This window comes from Sminthopsis crassicaudata, chromosome 5 (genome assembly GCF_048593235.1).
Source record: "Sminthopsis crassicaudata isolate SCR6 chromosome 5, ASM4859323v1, whole genome shotgun sequence".
In the NCBI taxonomy this organism is placed as follows: Eukaryota; Metazoa; Chordata; class Mammalia; order Dasyuromorphia; family Dasyuridae; genus Sminthopsis; species Sminthopsis crassicaudata.
In genome coordinates, this window is record NC_133621.1 from 290,661,448 (window position 1) to 290,679,969 (window position 18,522).

General features: G+C 36.2%; 1 protein-coding gene across 1 annotated transcript in view; it reads right to left on the reverse strand.

Moving 5' to 3' along the window:
- Positions 1-18,522, reverse strand: part of NT5DC3 (5'-nucleotidase domain containing 3) — a 92,517-nt gene that overhangs the window by 72,307 nt on the left and 1,688 nt on the right. The gene's annotated exons all lie outside the window — the stretch shown is intronic.

An 18,522-nucleotide genomic window follows, 5' to 3' on the forward strand; every position in this document is an offset into this window, starting at 1 on the left:
TTCCCCCAATCTCTTTTGGTATTCATGACTAGTAATAGTGTTTTTAGGTCAAAGGATATGCATGAATTTATAGCTCTTTGGGCACAGATCACATCTTTTGATCATTTATCAATTAAGGCATGGATCTTATTTTTTATAAATTTGTCTCAGTTCCCTTTATGTTTGAGAAATAAGATCTCATCAGAGAAACTCTTTGAAAATTTTTTTACTATTACTGTTGCTAACTGCATTTCTCCCCATTTATTCCCTCTCCTTTCACCCTGTCTCTCTTCAGAAGTATTTTGATATTGACCATTCCCTCCCCCAATGTGCCCCCTCTTTTATCACCCCACCCTTGCCATAGCCTATTCCCCTCCTATTTTCCTGCAGGGTAAAAAAGATTTCTATACTCCTATTGAAGATGTTTGTTATTTCCTATTTGGGCCAATTCTGATGAGAGTAAGTTTCACTCATTTACCTCTCCTCCCTTTCTTCCCCTCCACTGTAAAAGCTCTTTCTGGCCATTTTATGGCAGATAATTTGCACTTCTCCCTTTCCTATTCTCTCAGAGAAATGTTAACCTTCTTAATAGATCACCACACCCGAAGAAGAATGACAAGAAACCTTTTTTTTAAGTCTGACAGGAGTAAGATCTAATGTTCCTTCTCATCACATGAAAAAACTGTAAAGTCATCATCTACCTGACATTTACTGCTAATATGACATATATATAAGGAAAATGGAGAAAAATATAGTTCATTTTCTGTTCAATCTAGTCATCTTTTAGAAAAGTCTTTGGAAATTTATAGGAACAAAAGGAGGGAAGATTATTTTCTTCATCTAAAATAGACTCAATTTCTTTATATCTTTGAAACCATCATCTTCCTTACTGAACATCAAAAAGGAAACTGGTTCAATGTCACAAAAAACTATCTGTGAATAAACTAGAACTTGAACACAGCTCCCTTCTCACTCCAAATTCAGCCCTTGTTCAGCATAACAAGATGGAAGGTGCTAGCATCTCTTCTTAATTGCATGCTCCAAATCACAAGGAAAATAGGCGAAAATCAATAATAAAATTATTTCCGTTCTTTGGAAAAAAGCAATATCAAAATAAACTTATCTGAGCCAATAAGAGTTCAGATTTGGATAAGATTCTCAGTCATTTATCTCAGTTTGGAAAAAGCAAGTCACAAGAGTTGGGTCCTTCCTTTATCATTTTTTGGCTCTAAAGACCTGTTATTTCAGGCATCAATCTCACCTTGATGGCACATATAGAGGTGATGCCCAGTGCACATAGCATTAGACCTGAGTCAAGAAGACTTCGTTTAAAGTCAGCCTCAGATACTTACTAGCTCTGGGATCCTGACCAAGTCACTTAGTTTCTGTCTGCTTTAGTTTCAAACTTTAAAGTACTATATAAACACTAGCTATTATTATTTCAAGATATATTAGGAATGCATCTAGAAAGGGGAGTAATGGTTACCATAAGCTAGCATAGTTTCATCATGAACAAGTTAGACAAAATCCATTGAATTTCCTTTTGACAGTATTATTATACAGTCGAAGAGATGAATGCTGTGGGTCTAGTCTGCCTAGATTTCACCAGGGTTTGCTTAAGTATCGCATTTTCTTCTCATGGAGAATATGGAGAGATATGGACTAAACAATAACACAATTGTCTAGATTTAAAAGTGGCTGATAATGGTTCACTGTCAACATGACAGAAGATCTCTAGTAAAGTATCCCAGCAATGGATCTGTGCCATTTAACATTTTTATTGATGAGTTGGATTAAGGCAGAAATGTCATGTTCATCAATTTGAAGAATATATTGAGCTGAGAATGCTGATCAACACACTGAATAACAGAAGGCTTTTGATAAACTAGAGAATGCAACTTGAAAATAAAATTCAGCAGTGAAAAAATGTAAAATCTTGCACTTTAAAAATTAATTTCATACAAACAAGATGGAGAAAATATAGACAGATCTCAATTGATCTGAAGACGACCTAGGAGAGTTAGTAGACCGCGTCATGGCAATAGCCCCCAAAAAAAGAATTTGATGTTGCATTACCTGTTTAAGAGAACAGGTTCTAGCAATAAGAAGGAGACAATCCTGCTATACTATGCCCTAGAATATGGACATTCCCAAAGTTTTACAACATTAATAACCTGGAAAGGATCTAGAGAACAGAAAGGAGTTCTCCTTTCTATATGAAAACTATGAAATATGAGTATTACTTGAAGCAATCTGGCAATCTGAGCTTGAAGAAGAGAAGATTTTGGGGAGAAATGAAAACTTTTCAAATACATAGAAAAGGAATAAGAAGTCTTTTGGATGATTCCAGAGGGGAAAACTTTAAACAATGGGTAGGACTGTTCAAATTTAAATTCTTGTAACAACCAAAATGAATCTAAGTGGTGTCATAGTCTCCACAATACCAATACTGAAGTCAAGAAAATTCATCTTTGGCAGTTTAAATCCAGCTTTATTATTATTATAATTATATATACATACATATAATTATTATAATACATTTATCAACTGTGTGAACCTGGGCAAGTGCCTCAGTTTCCTCATCTGTAAAATGAGCTACAGAAAGAAATGGCAAACCGCTCCAGGATCTTTGTCAAGGAAATCCTAAATGAGATCATGAAGAGATGGACACGACTGAATGAACAATAACCAAAAAACCAAAATAGTAGAAAATGGAATGGGCTACTCTCAAGAGGTTACAGATTCTTGGAAGTATTTCAGAAGGGCCTAAAAGTCCATTTGTCTTATATTCTATAGCAGGGTATATAGCTAGCCAACAAGATCCCTTTTATTATTCAAATTCTGAGTCTGTATATACACACAGAACAGATACCAGGCTGGAAATTCTTTTATCCTCATCATTTTTATCATAGCCAAAGCAGGATGAATTACATTCAAAACTCTTAAAATATTTTGTGGAGACCAGTATAACACACTGTCCATATGAAAATAATCTTTCTAGTAAAGTATTTGAAATAGAAGTTGAAAGCTAACAAAATTTGAAATCAAATAAAAATTAAAAGACATTTCTAGCTAAACTGTAGCATGGTATAGTAGAAATGATACAAGCCAGAAAATCAGATCTGAGTTCCATTCTTGGCTCTAAGACCAGTTACATGATCTTGCCAAAATTCCTTATTCTCACTGAGCTCAGTTTCCCCATCTGTCAAATGGGAATCCTAATTTTTGCACTACCTATCCTACAGAGCCAGGATAGGTCAAGTGCCTGTCCGACTTAAAATCCTACAGAAATAAATCGTTATGATTCATAACTATTTGAGAAGAAGTTACTTAACATCTCTAGGTTAAAATTCCTTACCTCTAAAACATAATGTTTTACCAACTTCACACTTGAGAAATGGAAACATATACAAGCCATGGCATGACAGATTGGGATTGTGTTGACCTTTGCCTAAAGTATTTATTACATCCCTTAGACATTTACCAAAGTTCATCACTCACTACAGGATGCAATCTAAGATGGCTGGGAGGAAAGCACTGAGTTGAGATAAATGTCAGTGTAGTATAAGGGGAAAAGTCCTGGATTTGGCTTCAAAGAACCACAGCTCAAATCCCTGGTCTGCCCATTACTGTCTGGTTGACTTGGTACCACTTTGCAAGATGATCTCTGGGATCTAATACAGGTTAGGTTAATTTTTCTTTAAAAGGTACTGATTTCAATCTTCCCCAGTGCTTTTCAAAGTCTAACAATGTGATTAATAATAAAAAGCATGAATAATAATTCTAAAATATAAATAAATGCAACCATTCTGGAGAACAGTTTGGAACTATGCCCAAAAGGTTATTAAACTGTGTGTACTCTTATATCCAGCAGTGTCTCTACTGGGTCTGTATCCCAAAGAGATCATAGAAAAGGGAAAAGGACCCACATGTGCAAAAATATTTATAGCAGCCCTTTTTTGTGGTAGCAAGGAACTGGAAATCAAGTGGATGCCCATCAGTTGGAGAATGGCTAAATAAATTATGATATATGAATGTAAAGGAATATTATTGTTCTATAAGAAACAATCAACAAGATGATTTCAGAAAGGTCTGGAGAGACTTACATGAACTGATGCTGAGTAAAGTGAATAGATCAAAGACTACATTGTCCACAGCAACAACAAAATTATGTGATGATCAACTGTGATGGACTTGGCTCTTTTCAACAATGAGGTGATTCAAGGCAATTCCAATAGACTTGTGATGGGAGAGAGCCATCTGAATCCAGAAAGAGAATTATGGGAACTAAATGTAGATCATTATTTTTTGCTTCCTCTTTTTCCTTTCTCATTTTTTTTTCTGTTTGATCTGATTTTTCTTGTGCAGGATGATAAATATGGAAATATGTTTAGGAGAATTGCACATGTTAAACGTGTATTGGATTACTTGATGTATAGGGAAGGAGATGGAGAGAAAGAAGGGAGAAAAATCTGAAACCACAATATTTTGCAAAGAAATGTTGAAAACTATCTCTGCATGCATGTATTTTCAAAATAAAAAACTATTATTGGAAAAATATAAATGAATGAATAAACAAATATATCAAAGAATGAATAAAAGCAAATGAATGAATAAAAGTAAAGGAATGAATTTAAGTAAATGAAAAGTATTAAGACATTCCTTGAAACTTGGTTGGTTCAGAGGACCATTAATTAATAATAATGACATAAATTTCTTCAGATAAATATATAATAACAAAAAGAGACCAGGACAAATTGAGCTCCTGGATCACAATAGGCAATGAAAATGAAGAAGCTTTACACAAATGAATAAACTCAAGGTATCCTCAATGTGTATCCTAAAGCTTTCTAGAGATAAAGATCAAACCATCTTCAAAAATAAAAAGAGAACCAAATAAAGGCCAAAACAAATTACATCTAAGCTAAGATTGCTTTGAATATCCTTCTTCTAAAGCTAAGTAAATCTTTTGGTTAACCACTGAATGACACACATGTGCCCCATTTTGTTCCCACATTAAATCTAAATTACTAAAGGACTGGTCAGAGGCAGACCCAGAAAAATCTCTAAGATCATTCTCAATTCTAAATGTGTGATTTTCTTCTGAGCAAACCCCTGTACCTAGAATGAAGAACCTGATTATGTTTATCACTACTATATGACTATTAGGCTTATAAATTAAAGATTAAAAAAGGAAGAAAAGGACCCATTACATACAAAAATATTAATAGCACCTTTTTTAGTGTAGAAAAAAATAAAAAATAAGGGGATATCTACCAACTGAAGAGTAGCTGAATAAATTATGGCATATCATATGAATGTAAAGTAATACTATTATAACACTATGATGAATTCAGAAAAAGCTGGGAGATCTATATGAACTGATACAAAGCAGTTTACAGAATAATACCAACACTCTGAAGACTTTAAAAGATTTTTACCAATGCCATGAACAACAATGATTTAAAAGAAATGAAAATGAATCATTTTATCCATTTCCTGCTGGGTTCAACAAGTAAAGGACCCAACACACAGAATGAGATTTTTTTAGACAAAGCTATATGTAAATTTGTTTTGCTTAATTCTGCATATTTGTTACAAGAGTTTTGTTTTTGTTTTTTCAATTAGAGTTAATAGGAGAGAGATTAGAGGAAGGATTCTGGGAAGATGGCAGAATAATGTAGTAAATCTCAAACTCTCCTGATTTCCCCCACAAATAGAATAAATTTGCACCTCAGAGCAAACATAGAAAAGTGAAAAACCAAGACTAAGGACAGAACTGGGGTCCTCCATGTATAATATAAGAAGATCTGAAGAAAGTCCCAAGGCAGGAGATTTATCCCTGTGAAGTGCAAGCACCTCTGGGTTAGTTCCAGACAAACACCAAGTGGGGAGACCTGAGGTGTGGCTGGAGTCTCAGCAGGAGCAACAGAGACTTTCACCTCCTGCATAGCTTGTGGAGTTTAGATCTGAATCTAGGAAGACTGAGGAAATCCAGCTATTGGTTTTCAGTTCCAAGTCAGAGTGGAGAGCTGAAGGGAAGCTTAAGGTATCATCCTCCCATGATTAAAGGTGTTTACACCAATAACTCTTATTTAAAAAAAAAAAAAATGAACTGGCAAAGAACAAAGAACCCCACCATAGACACATACTATGGGAACAAGGAAGACCAAGGTTCCTCTTCAAAGGAGATCAGTGAAATTAAAAAAAAAAAAAAAAAATCTTCTACCCAAAGAATCATGTGAAATGACTGCCTGTCCAGAGAGAATTTATAGAAGAGTTAAAAAAAAAATTAAAAATCAAATGAGAGACATGAAGGGAAAACGAAGAAAAAATAAAAATCATCCAAGAAAAACTAGAAGATTATGGGGGGAAAAGTTAACCAAGTAGAAAAGGAGATACAGAGTTTCAAAGAGGAAAATAACTCTTTGAAAATTAGAATTAGACTAAGGGAATCCAGTGAAAGTGTAAGCAGCCATGTAATAAAACAACACAGATTATAAAGAATGAAAAAATAAAACAGAATATGAAACATCTTATAAGAAAACTGACAGATCTGGAGAACAGATGAAGAAGAGAAAAATATAAGAATAAATTAGGCTGGCTGAAAATTATGACAAAAAAGAAACTTGACACAATAATCCAAGAAGTAATCCAAGAAAATTGTTCTGGAGTGATAGAACATAAGGAGAAAGTAAAAATTAAAAAAAAAAAAAAAAAAAAAAAAAAAAAAAAAAAAAAAGACTAATCACCTAAACAAGACCCTTTGTGAAAAACAAAGGATTATTGTCAAATTTCAAAACCCACAGATCAAAGAGAAAATTTTGCAAAAAACAAGAAAAAAAAATTAAGTTAGGTGTTGAATTTGTTGTACTATGTATAATTTTTAATTTGTTACTATTTTAAAATTATTAATATGTATTATGTATACATATGACTAAAATAACAGCAAGCTTTTTGTAACAGAATTCACATTTTCATTCAAGTACAAATAGGCATTCTAGGGGCTCTCTGATTCATGGTGGCAGATTATGATGCACAATTCATAGGCAGAGGAACTTCACTCAGCTGAATCAATGTGCAGCATCAACATCATCAGTAAACATTTATTAAGGGCTTACTATGTACCTTGTACTCTGCTAACTTTTGGGGACACCTAGAAAATAAAAAATATGGATTGTACTCTGAAGCATCTCATATTCATGCAAGAGATAAAATGTAAATGATTATATACATAACATATATTCACAATGTAAATGAGAGGGAAGGAACTAGCAGGTGGGAAGGAATCTGGAAAGACCTCTTTCTGAGGGTGGGATTTTAACTAAAACTTGAAGGAAGGCAAGAAAGTTAGAAGGTAAAAATAGGAGGTAGACATGGCATGGGGGAGCAGTTGGTGAAAAGGCAAGGAGAATTTAATATAAAAAGACTGAAAAGGCAGGAGAGGCCACACTGTAAAAGATTTAATATATTTACTTAGTCATTCAGTCATTCATTTATTAAGACTGGCTCTCCCTACCTCAACAAGGCCAGGCACATTCCCAATGCTGACCACCATGGAAGCTTTGACTTCCTCCATTTCTGAACTCAGCTACCTCCTTATGATACATGCTAATTTCTCCCTTCCATTCCTCACCCAGCTCCTAGGTCCTCACCCATTTGGTACAAAAACTTAAATGAGGATACCCAGTCACTCTAGATTCACTCAAAACTTCTAAATTCAATTAATCCACAAGCCTCCCCAGTAGCAGGAGCTGGAGTCACACATCACCAACAAGCCCAAGAAGGGCTTTTAAAAGCAAGATAGATAACTTAATATTTGATATAAATTATATATATACTGAAGTTGACTGAGTACAGAATGGGACAAAGGAAGGTCTGTGGTACTGTCAGATCTATATTTTAAGAAGATCACTTTGACTACTAAGTGGGAGAATGGATTGGGGTAAAGACACAAGGTAGGGAGACAAATTCCCCAACTTCATCCCATTATTTCAATAGTCCTGGTATAAGAGGTGAAAGCCTACACCAGGGTGGCAGCTGTGTAAAAGGGAGAAAAAGGGAATGAAGTGAGAAATAGCATAAAGGAAGAAACAACAAGACTAAGCAACAAGACTTGGTGACAGATTAGATAAGGGTAATAAGTGCAAGGGGGAAATTGATGATATCACTGGGGGTTGCAAACTATGGACCAAGATCCAGGATGGCCATGTTCTCAACAGCAATAGAGTCAAACAATTTTCTCCCACCTATGGCTAAATAAATCTCCTTTTAGTAACTTTTGGATGACCTCTGAGCATCTCATTTCATCCCAATATCAAACATATGCTACCAGATTAGACTGGGTCAGGGCCAGCCCAGAACACCTTACAGTTTTTCAGATGAGAAAACTAAAGCCCAAGGAGACTTAATAGCTTTAGAGATTTAACATAGTGTTGTCAACATAGTAAGTACTTAATAAATGTTTGTTGATTAGCTGATGGACTGACTCAGTTTAAAAGGTACAAAAGAGACTTCATTAGTAGCTCTCTCCTTGTCATTCTTGTATTCATTCTTTCACATTCAATGATGACATGGGCAGCATGAATTTATAAACACAACAGATCTAAAAAATAAGGAAGCTTTATTTCCTCATTCTCTCTTTAGGGCATCTCCTCCCACTTTAATGCATCCATTTGACCTTTTAGGACAAAGCAATTCATGAATCAGTTCACAGTTTCTAACTGTAAGGGCCCACAGGTATCATTTGTGTTCTTGAATGCTTAATACAAGACATTCCAGGAACTCAATAAAGAAACCAGAGTGAGTCACCAACATGGCTGGCCTATATCCAAGACTGATTCTGGGGACTGGCTCATTTTAGTCCCAGCTGGTTCCTCCCTTTAGAATTATCACACCCTTTTAAAACACAATAAAACTGATCATGTGGCCCTTGGCTATATTGAGGAACAGAATAAAAAATAATAATAATAATAATAAAAAAGTTTCTGTACAAGAAAGGAAGAGCCAAGTTCAACCACCAGTTGTATTTAGCCCAATGCCCGGCATATAATAAGTGCTTATGAAATGCATATAGTCACTTGGTAACTGTGTGGTCCTGGGTCTGCTTCTTCATCTGTCTTTGTCCATAAAATAAGTGAGTTGGATTAGGTGACTTTCAAGTTCTCTTTTACCTTTAAAACTATGTAAGTTTAAAAAAAAATTCCACATTGGTCATGTTGTGAAAGAAAAAAACAAAAAGAAAAAACTACGAGAAAGAAAAAAAGTGAAAAAATATCTGCTCTGATCTGGCGTCAGTCTCCACAATTCTTTCTTTGGATGTGTGATGGCATTTTCCATCCCAAGTCTATGGGAATTGTTTTGGATCACTATATTAATGAGAAGAGCTAAGTCTATCAAAGTTGATCATTGCATACTGTTGTTACTGGGTACAATGGCCTCCTGTGCTGCTCACTTCACTTAGCATCAGTTCATATAAGATGTTTCTGAAATAAGCCTGCTCATCATTTTTCATACTACAATAACAATCCATTACATTCACTTATCATAACTTATTCAGCCATTCCCCAACTGATGGGTATTCCCTTGATTTCCAGTTCCTTGCCACCACAAAAAGAGCTGTTAAAAAAATTTTTTGCACATCTGGGTCCTTTTCCCCTTTTATGATCTCTTTGGGATACAGGCAGAGTAGAGACACTGCTGGATCAAAGTGTATGCACAATTTGACAGCCCTTGGGCATAGCTCCAAATTGTTCTCCCGAATAGATGGAATAGTTCACAACTTCATCAACAATTTTCTCACATCTTCTCCTAGTTTTACCATTTTCTTTTCCCATCATCTTAGTGAATCTGATAGGTTTACGATGGCACCACAAGGTTGTAAAACTGTAAGTTTAGAGCAATCTGCAATTTATTTAGCACCTTATTCTATTCATGTTCAGATTTATTGACCAGGCTTCTTCCTGATAAGTCAGGACAGATTGATAGCACATGTTAAGATGGAAATAATTCTAGAAATCATCTAATTTAAACCCCTCCTTATAATCACATAGGTAGAAAATAGCAAAGTCAGGATTTAAACTCGGTTCTACACTTCCAGATCCAATATACTTTCTTGTGGTTTGGTCATTTTCAATCAGGTCTGACTTTCCTTGACACCATCTGGGGAGCCAAGAGGACCTCAATTCAAATTTTATCTTAGACACTTATTGTGTCTAAGATAAGTCATTAAAATCATTTAATTAAGATTAAGTCATTTAATCCTGATTGCCTCAGTATTCTCATCTGTAAAATGATCTGGAAAGAGAAATGGCAGACCACTACAATACCTTTGCCAAGAAAATTCCAAATGGGATCATGAAGAGTCAGAGAGTCTCTAAAAACCATCCCATCTTAACAATCCTACTTTCTTATTCTCCACCATCCAGGTCTAGCAGATCATACAATTTAGTAACTTGATTCTACCAGAAACCATGGCTTTTTTATGGGTGATGTATTATCCGTTAACAACTTTATGGATCTCATCTCCTTAACTTACAAGGTCCTTGTGAAAAGGGATCACTGAGAAATACTACAGAGTGGAACCAACCAAATATAACTGGCTACCTGTGATGCTGAGCAAGTTACCTCATCAGTCTGAATCTAAGGAAACAATTAAATCAAGCAAAATTATGTACCCAAATTAGTAAAAAGGTGTGTGTACATATGTATGTACTTACATATATATATGTAAATGATGGGGGCGATAGCCCCCTTTGATATTCCTGGTTTGATCTCCAACCTCCTTTGGGACTGATCTTTGATTACAAGATCTGGTCAAACCTGTCTGAGCTGCCTTGGGTTTTCAGCCCCCATTCTAATGATCTGCTCAGATAGGCCAAATACCAGCAGGAAATTCCCTTTTGGGAGAGGCTGAAGGAGATAACAACAGAGAATTCCTGTCTTATTTATAACAACAAGAGAATTCCTGTCTTATTTACAAATATCTCCGGAACCTCTAGAATAACATCTCTGTGCAAAAGTTGTTTTGATGACTCTAGTTATGTATAAAAGGAAGGGTGAAAAAATGGAATCTTTGTACTTGATTCATACCAGCCTAGTGTCTGCCTACTGGCGTCCCCTTGCCAGGCAGCTTGGCCTTCCTGAAGGCCAAATGCCTGTCTATCCCTTTACTATCAATAAAGACTTTGTTTCCATACAGCATTGAGTAGCGAATGCATTCGCTACCGAACCCGCCGTTGGTTACTTTGGGGAAGGAGAGAGATAATCAGACCCAGGAAGAAAGGAACTGGCCCATCTCGGTTTGGAACCTCAGTTTACTCCTCATCATATGTATGATTGGATCAAGCAAAAAATGTAGAGTGGGGAGACTGTATATGTGTGTGTGTATATAAATATATATATATGTATACATATACTTGTATTTATATGTATATTTGCATAATTAGATCAAGGAAAATAATGTACATAGAGTGGTAAGATTATATAGATAGTATCTATCTTAGATATTTAAATATACACATGTATGTAGCTATATATATGCATATACGTATAATTAGATCAAGCAAAATAATATACATAGAGTGATAAGAACATATGTGTATATGTATTTATAAGTATATTTGTATATATATGTATATATATATATATATACACACGTGTATACATATATATCTGCATAATGATGAGGTAATAGGGAACCTCAAAATGATGAGGTAACTTGAACCAAATCATGAGATAAATACTTAATAATGAGGTATATACCTCAATAGGATTAAGTGACGTCTAGTGGCAGGATTCAGGGTACAGGGAGTCACATGGAGCTCCCCTGCAACCCCCTTAGGATTCGGCGCAAGGATACAAAGTTAAATCAGGTCTAGTGGCGGCGAGAGTCCCTGTAAATGAATTTACAGGCCCGAAAACCTAGATGGGTAAAAGATGTTTATTGCAGGGTTTGGAAGCAAAGTTAAGGTCTGGTTAGTAAAAGGCATTAGATAGAGGAAGATATACACCAAAAGCGGCGGGGACAGAGAATCTCTGATGCAAGCATCTTGGCTGGAATCTTTCAAATCTCTGAACCAAAGATGGTTCTAGCTTTGCTCTTTTTATCTGCTTGAAGAAGTAATGGGCGGAGCTCAGGTTAATTCCTAGAAGGCCAGATTTTTGGCAGGCTTTATCCAAGCCAGCTCAGATCCAGTGGGGGGGCTGGGTACAAGGTCCAAGTCCCAAAGGAAGTTGTAGATCAAACAAGGAATACCAAAGGGGCTACCGCCCTCAACACATATGTATGTTTATGCTATCAGTACTCTACTATCCCAGCATGACAGTTTATAAATATCATTATTAAATATTAAATATTTATAGTATATTATTAAATATTTAATATTTATAATACAATTTTATTGACTAAGCTTGATTCCAGAGATTAGATAAAATGTACCTCCCATATCTTCTTTGGGAGATGATGGGAATTAGAAATGTGGTATTTATTTTCAAACTAGGAAAATGTATGGTTAGTTCTTATACATACACACACACTTTTTTTTTTATTGTTTGTGATAAGAAAGAATTCTCTAAGAAGAGAAAGGACTGATCTGGACAAGAAGGTGAGATCAAAATAAATGGATGGCTAATTTTTTTTAAATGAATGCATATATTTTAAATGTTTCTCAACTGAGGGCTCAGAATAAATCTGAGTTTAAATTTCCAATTTTTTTTCTGGCTAAACTCTACTATTTTCCTGGCCTATGGCACTCAGCCCAGGAACTATACCTTGACTGGAGCTGGTATCTGCATTGCAAAAGAGGAAACAAAATCTCCCAGACCACTTGGGCTTTAATCTTCAGATGCCCTTTTGTATGCAATATAATATCATCATTATATGGTGAGAAGACAGCTAAAGGCTGTTATTTAAGCCTGCTTAGCAATAAACCATAGAAACTCATTTCCACTATAATAACTGCTAATTTCCACAATGTATTTCTGCAACTTGGCAAAGTGTTTGGAATTTTCAAAAAAAAATCTCATTTGAACCTCAAGCTTTTCCCTATTCCAATCTTTCTTGTACTTAGCAATTAAAACTAAAATTATCTTCCTAAAGAAGAATCTGACCAAGTCACAATCCCCTCAAATCAATCAACTTCTATGACTCTTTATTACATCTATGACCAAGTATGGAATCTTCTAACTAGCTTTTAATGCCATTTATAATCTGGCCCCTTCCTAGCTTTCCAGATTTTTTTTTTTAACATCTAATTGCTTTCCTCCCACATTTACCATAATCCAATGATACTGGTCTCCTTACAATTTACTCCATCTTCTGCCTCCACTTTCATTGATATTTCACCGGAATCCTCCAGTTAAAATAATTTAAAGGGAGAATAACTTTTCTTCTTTTTGCTCAGCTATTTTTCATATGTGTCCACTCTTTGGGACCCCATTTGGGATTTTCTTGGAAAGGTTTATCAATTCCTTCCCCAGTTCATTTTAGAGATGTGGAAACTGAGGCACATGGGGAGGCAGGATATAGCATCATAGCTCTCAGTTTGGGCAGAATATAGCAAAAGATTTTTAAAGATAGAGGAAACTTGGGTACATTTTTAACCAGCAGAAAGGAACTCAATAGGAAAGTAAACAGCTGAGTCATTTATTAGATAAGAGTACCAAGCCTGGAGTCAGGAAGATGCTAATTAGAATCCTGCCTCAGAGGTTCTTTATTCAGTATTTATTAGACATCGCCCAGGCATGTCAGTCTGGCAAGCCAGCCACCTCTCTCAGTCTCAGTTTCCCATCTGTGAAATAGGTTGCAGAAATGATACCCCCTTCACAAGTATTGATATTTGATTTTACATATACTATAATATATATATATATATATTATATATGTATATAATTATATATATATATATATTATATATGTATATAATTATATATATATATAATATATATATGTATATATATATATAATATATATATGTATATATATATATATATATAATATATATATGTATATATATATATAATATATATATGTATATATATATATTATATACATATATATATATATATGTATATATATATATTATATACATATATATATATATGTATATAATATATATATGTATTATATATAATATAATTATCACATATAACATAATTTTATATAACATATATAATATAATCTTATATATCACATAATCATCATATAATAAGGTTTGATTATATATGACATAATATAATCAAAGAAGTACAGCATTTCCAAAATTCAAAGTAAAGGAAAAAATAGGGAAACCGAGTTTAGCTTTGCCTATACACCTGAAGAAGGGGAATCTAACACAGAAGTCTCAATTCAACAAAAAGACTTATTCAGAGAATTAATGGTCAGAAGAACACAATCATGAGGTGGGAAAGCTAATTATTTGGGCTGATAATTTGTACTTGAGGTCTCCCATGCTCCTCATGCACTCCTTTCCTCATATCTAGAGCTTCTTCCAAAATACAAATCAGGTTCCACTTCCTCCAGGAGGTCTTTTCTGATTTCATCCTTTTCCCATTTAACATCATCTCTCCTGAACCATTTTGTATTTTGTTCAGTCATTTCAGTTCTGTCCAATTCTCCGCCACCCCATTTTGGATTTTCTTGGCAGAGATACCGAAGTGTTTTGTCATTTCCTTCTCCGAGTCATTTTTACAAATGAGGAAACTGAGGCAGAGTTCAAGCTAGGAAGTATCTGAGGCAGAATTTGAACTCAGGAAGATGTCTTCTGACTCTAGACTATTTCCAATTTGTCTCTGTATCCCCAACACTTACCACGAAGACTTGAAAAATAGTAGCTTCTACCAGCACTGATAAATGATTTATTCAAATGAATTGATTTGTATTTGCTGAGATAATTTAATTCACATCAGCCAACAAGTCAACATGCATTTATTATGCCCTTATGCATGCCAAGAGCTGTATTAAATGCTGGGGATACAACAAAAGGAAAAAGACAATTCCCGACCTTAAGAAATTCTCAGTCTACACAATACACAACTGCAAACAAGATGTATAGAAAATAAACTTTAACTGAGTGGATGCCCAGTTGGAGAATGACTGAAGAAATTATGGTATATGAATTCTATGGAATTTTACTGTTCTCTAAGAAATGTCAGTAGGCTGATTTCAGAGAGGTCTGGCGAGACTTGCATGATTGATGCTAAGTGAAACGTACAAAGCCAGGAGATCACTGTACACAGCAACAAAATTCTATGATGATCAATTCTGATGAACATGGCTCTCTTTAATGAGATGATTCAAGTCAGTTCCAATGATTTTTCGATGAAGAGAGCCATCTACATACAGAGAGAGGGCTGTGGGAAATTAGGGAGTGGATCATAACATAGTATTTTCAATCTTTTTGTTGTTGTTGGCTTGCATTTTGTTTTCTTTCTCCTTTTTTTCCTTTTTGATCTGATTTTTCTTGTGCAGCATAATTGTTGAAATATATATAGAACTGCACATTTACCATATAACAACATACAAAATAATATATTAACATATATTACTTGCCATCTAGGAGAGATAGTGGAAGGGAGGGAGAAAAAAGTTGGAACACAAGGTTTTGCAAGAGTGAATGTTGAAAACTATCTACGCTTATGTTTTGAAAATAAATAGCTTTAAGAAAAGAAGAAAAGAAATTCCAGACTTCTACTTGTCATTCAAGGGGCATTTATTAAACACCTACTTAAGATCTGCCAGTCTCTATGCTATGAAAAAACAGCCCTAGGCTTCAAGAAGCTGACGTTTTACCAAATTGATTCTCAGAGCAGTGCCTAATCCCACACAAAAAGGTCACTGATTCTGGAGGCAATGAGTTAGATCAGCCCTATCTCTGAAAATTACTAGCGGGTGTTCTTGAAAGACTCCCGCCAGCCTTTGTTCTCTCCATCTGTGGGGCCAAAGTTGGGCAAGATGCTCCCTTACATCCCTCCTAGTTGTAATAATGGGCTCCCCCTTCCTCTCAATTACTCTAATTCAGTATACCTGAAAGTGTGTGAAGACCATCTGTTCCCACACGACCCAAGACCTTGTGTCTTCCCTTAATTTTCCCAGCTGTCACTCCCCCGGGAACAGTTTGGCTTCCCCAACACCAAAAAATAAACTACAAATGTCGGTTCCAAGAAAAGGCCTGAGGACCTCCTCCAGGAAAGCAAGCCAATGTGGCCAATGTCCTAGACAAATGTGGCCAATGTCAAAGAAAGACGTTTTGGATCATGAAAACCTTGATTGCTTTTTTCCTAGTTCTCAAGTACACTGTGAATCACTGAAGTGATAGAAAGAAAAAGAGGGTGGAGGAGAGAGGGGACAGAGAAAGAAGGGAGAGGGGACAGAGAAAGAAGGGACAGGGGATAGCAGGGGAAGATGGAAGGGAGAAAAGGAGAGGGAGTAGGGGGAGCAAAGCAGGGAGGAGAGGGAAGTGTGGGGAAAGAAGGAGGAAAGAAGAAAAGAGGAGAGGGAGGGAAGAGGAGAGAAGAGGAGAGGTTCTAAACGATATTCCTTTTGAGGAGAAGCAATATAAGTGCAGGATAAGCCAATGGGGGGGGGGGGGGGAAATCAACTGCTAAAGTCAAGTTTGAGCTGGAATGACTGAATACGTTTGCCAAAAACCCTTAGCATATCCCCAACTGTTACTAAACTGCCAGCTCTTGTCATCCTGACCATTAATTAGCATAACATTTTAGTGGTAAGAAGTGGGATGAACTGTTCATGACTTAAATTACAGAATTTTAGAGCTGAAAGGAACTTAAAGGTTCATCTTGTCCTTGTTTTTCCACAGATGAAAAAACTGAAGTGATTCCCCTAAGATCACAGCTCTACTCCACAGCAGAGGTAGAATTTAGGTCATGGAGTATGGGATGGGGGAGGGTGGAGGTGGAGAGAATGGGAGATATGAAGGGGGGGAGTCCTTTGCCTTCTCTATACCCCCCCCACTAAGTCCAGGACTCAGTCAGTCCAGGGTATTCTACTGACCATGCTCCAAAATCATGCTTTTAAATTCATAAAAGCAAACCAATTATGCTGGAATACATTTACCAAAATATCTGATAAAACTTGAAAAAGCAAGTTCACAAACTCCAGCTTAAAAACTCCAATTTAGTCCAAGTACTTCATTTGACAGAGATGAAATTGGAGGTACACACTGAGCGACAGCCAGAATGACAGAGCAAGCAGCAGAATGTACTGCTTCAAACACAATTTCCCACACTGCCTTCATGTTCCTTAACTTATCCCCTCAATAGGATAGAAGAAAGTAAACTTAAAAAAAAAAAAAAAAAAAAAAAAGAAATTCTTGCCCCCCCTCACTATGTGAACTTGGACCAATCTCAACTGCCTCATCTGCGACAAAGTATATAATATCTTTTCTGCCTAAGAGGAATGGATGAGTTCCCTTTTAAGCCACAGTATATAAAGGCAGAAAGAAAAATGCCGTGAGTTTAATGCTGACTCGGGCATTTACTGCCTGAGTGACTTTGCCATTCCCTTTCACCAGCTCTCAATTTTCTCATAAAATGAGGTATTTCTATTAAATGCTCAAAGGTCCTTTCCTGTTCTAAATATTTAAGATTTTATGACTCGAAGCCCAGTGCCCAGTCCATTGTCCTCCATGATGCTGCCAGGCCAGATGGTAGTTACAAGTGAGACAATCCGGATTTTTTTTTCCCCCTGAGGCTGGGGTTAAGTGACTTGCCCAGGGTCACACAGCTAGGAAGTGCTAAGTGTCTGAGACCACATTTGAACTCAGGTCCTCCTGAATTCAAGGCTGGTGCTCCATCAACTGTGCCACCTAGAGGCCCCCTACAAGGCCCAAAGAGAGCAAGTGCAAAGTCACACCCTGGGTTAATGGGAAGGCTCCTGATTCTAGAGATTTTTGCCCCCATGGTGCCCCTAATATGGAAAAGTATATTTGGGAATTTTTCTCTCTCCTGGAATCTTGGATCTGGAGCCACTTGAAGGTGATACTTTCCAACAATTATAAAAAGACTGAAACAAATGCCTTTGGCTTTTTCAATTCCAAGTTAATAGAGAGCTTGAAGCCCACTTGGACACCAACTGCTTAGCAACAGGGCTGAGCTGACTTTGAATTTCCCTACTGTCTCTTCATGGAAGTTAATACATAACCAAAATATAAGGCCCACCATCCTTATTGCCAGCCATGTGGTCAGCAGATGCGTGAAATATCAAAGGCTTTTTCAGACATATAGGAGGCAAGGCCAGGCTTGGCTGACACTGCCCTCCCTTTCTGAAGAGCAGCTGGGAATAAATCTTCCTCGCTGGACCAAAATACCTCAGGACCTCGCAATAGCACCGAATTGTATTTTGTTTGTTTAGAACACCCATTGGGTGGGGGACCAGGGATAAGGAGAGGTAAAGAGAGGGAGGGAGAAAGGGAGAGAAAAGGAGAGGGAAAGAGGGCGGAGAAGGAGGGGAGAGAAAGAAGGGAGAGGGAGGAGGGGAGAGAAAAAGGAGGGAGGGAGAAAAGGAGAAATGAAGAAAGGGAGAAG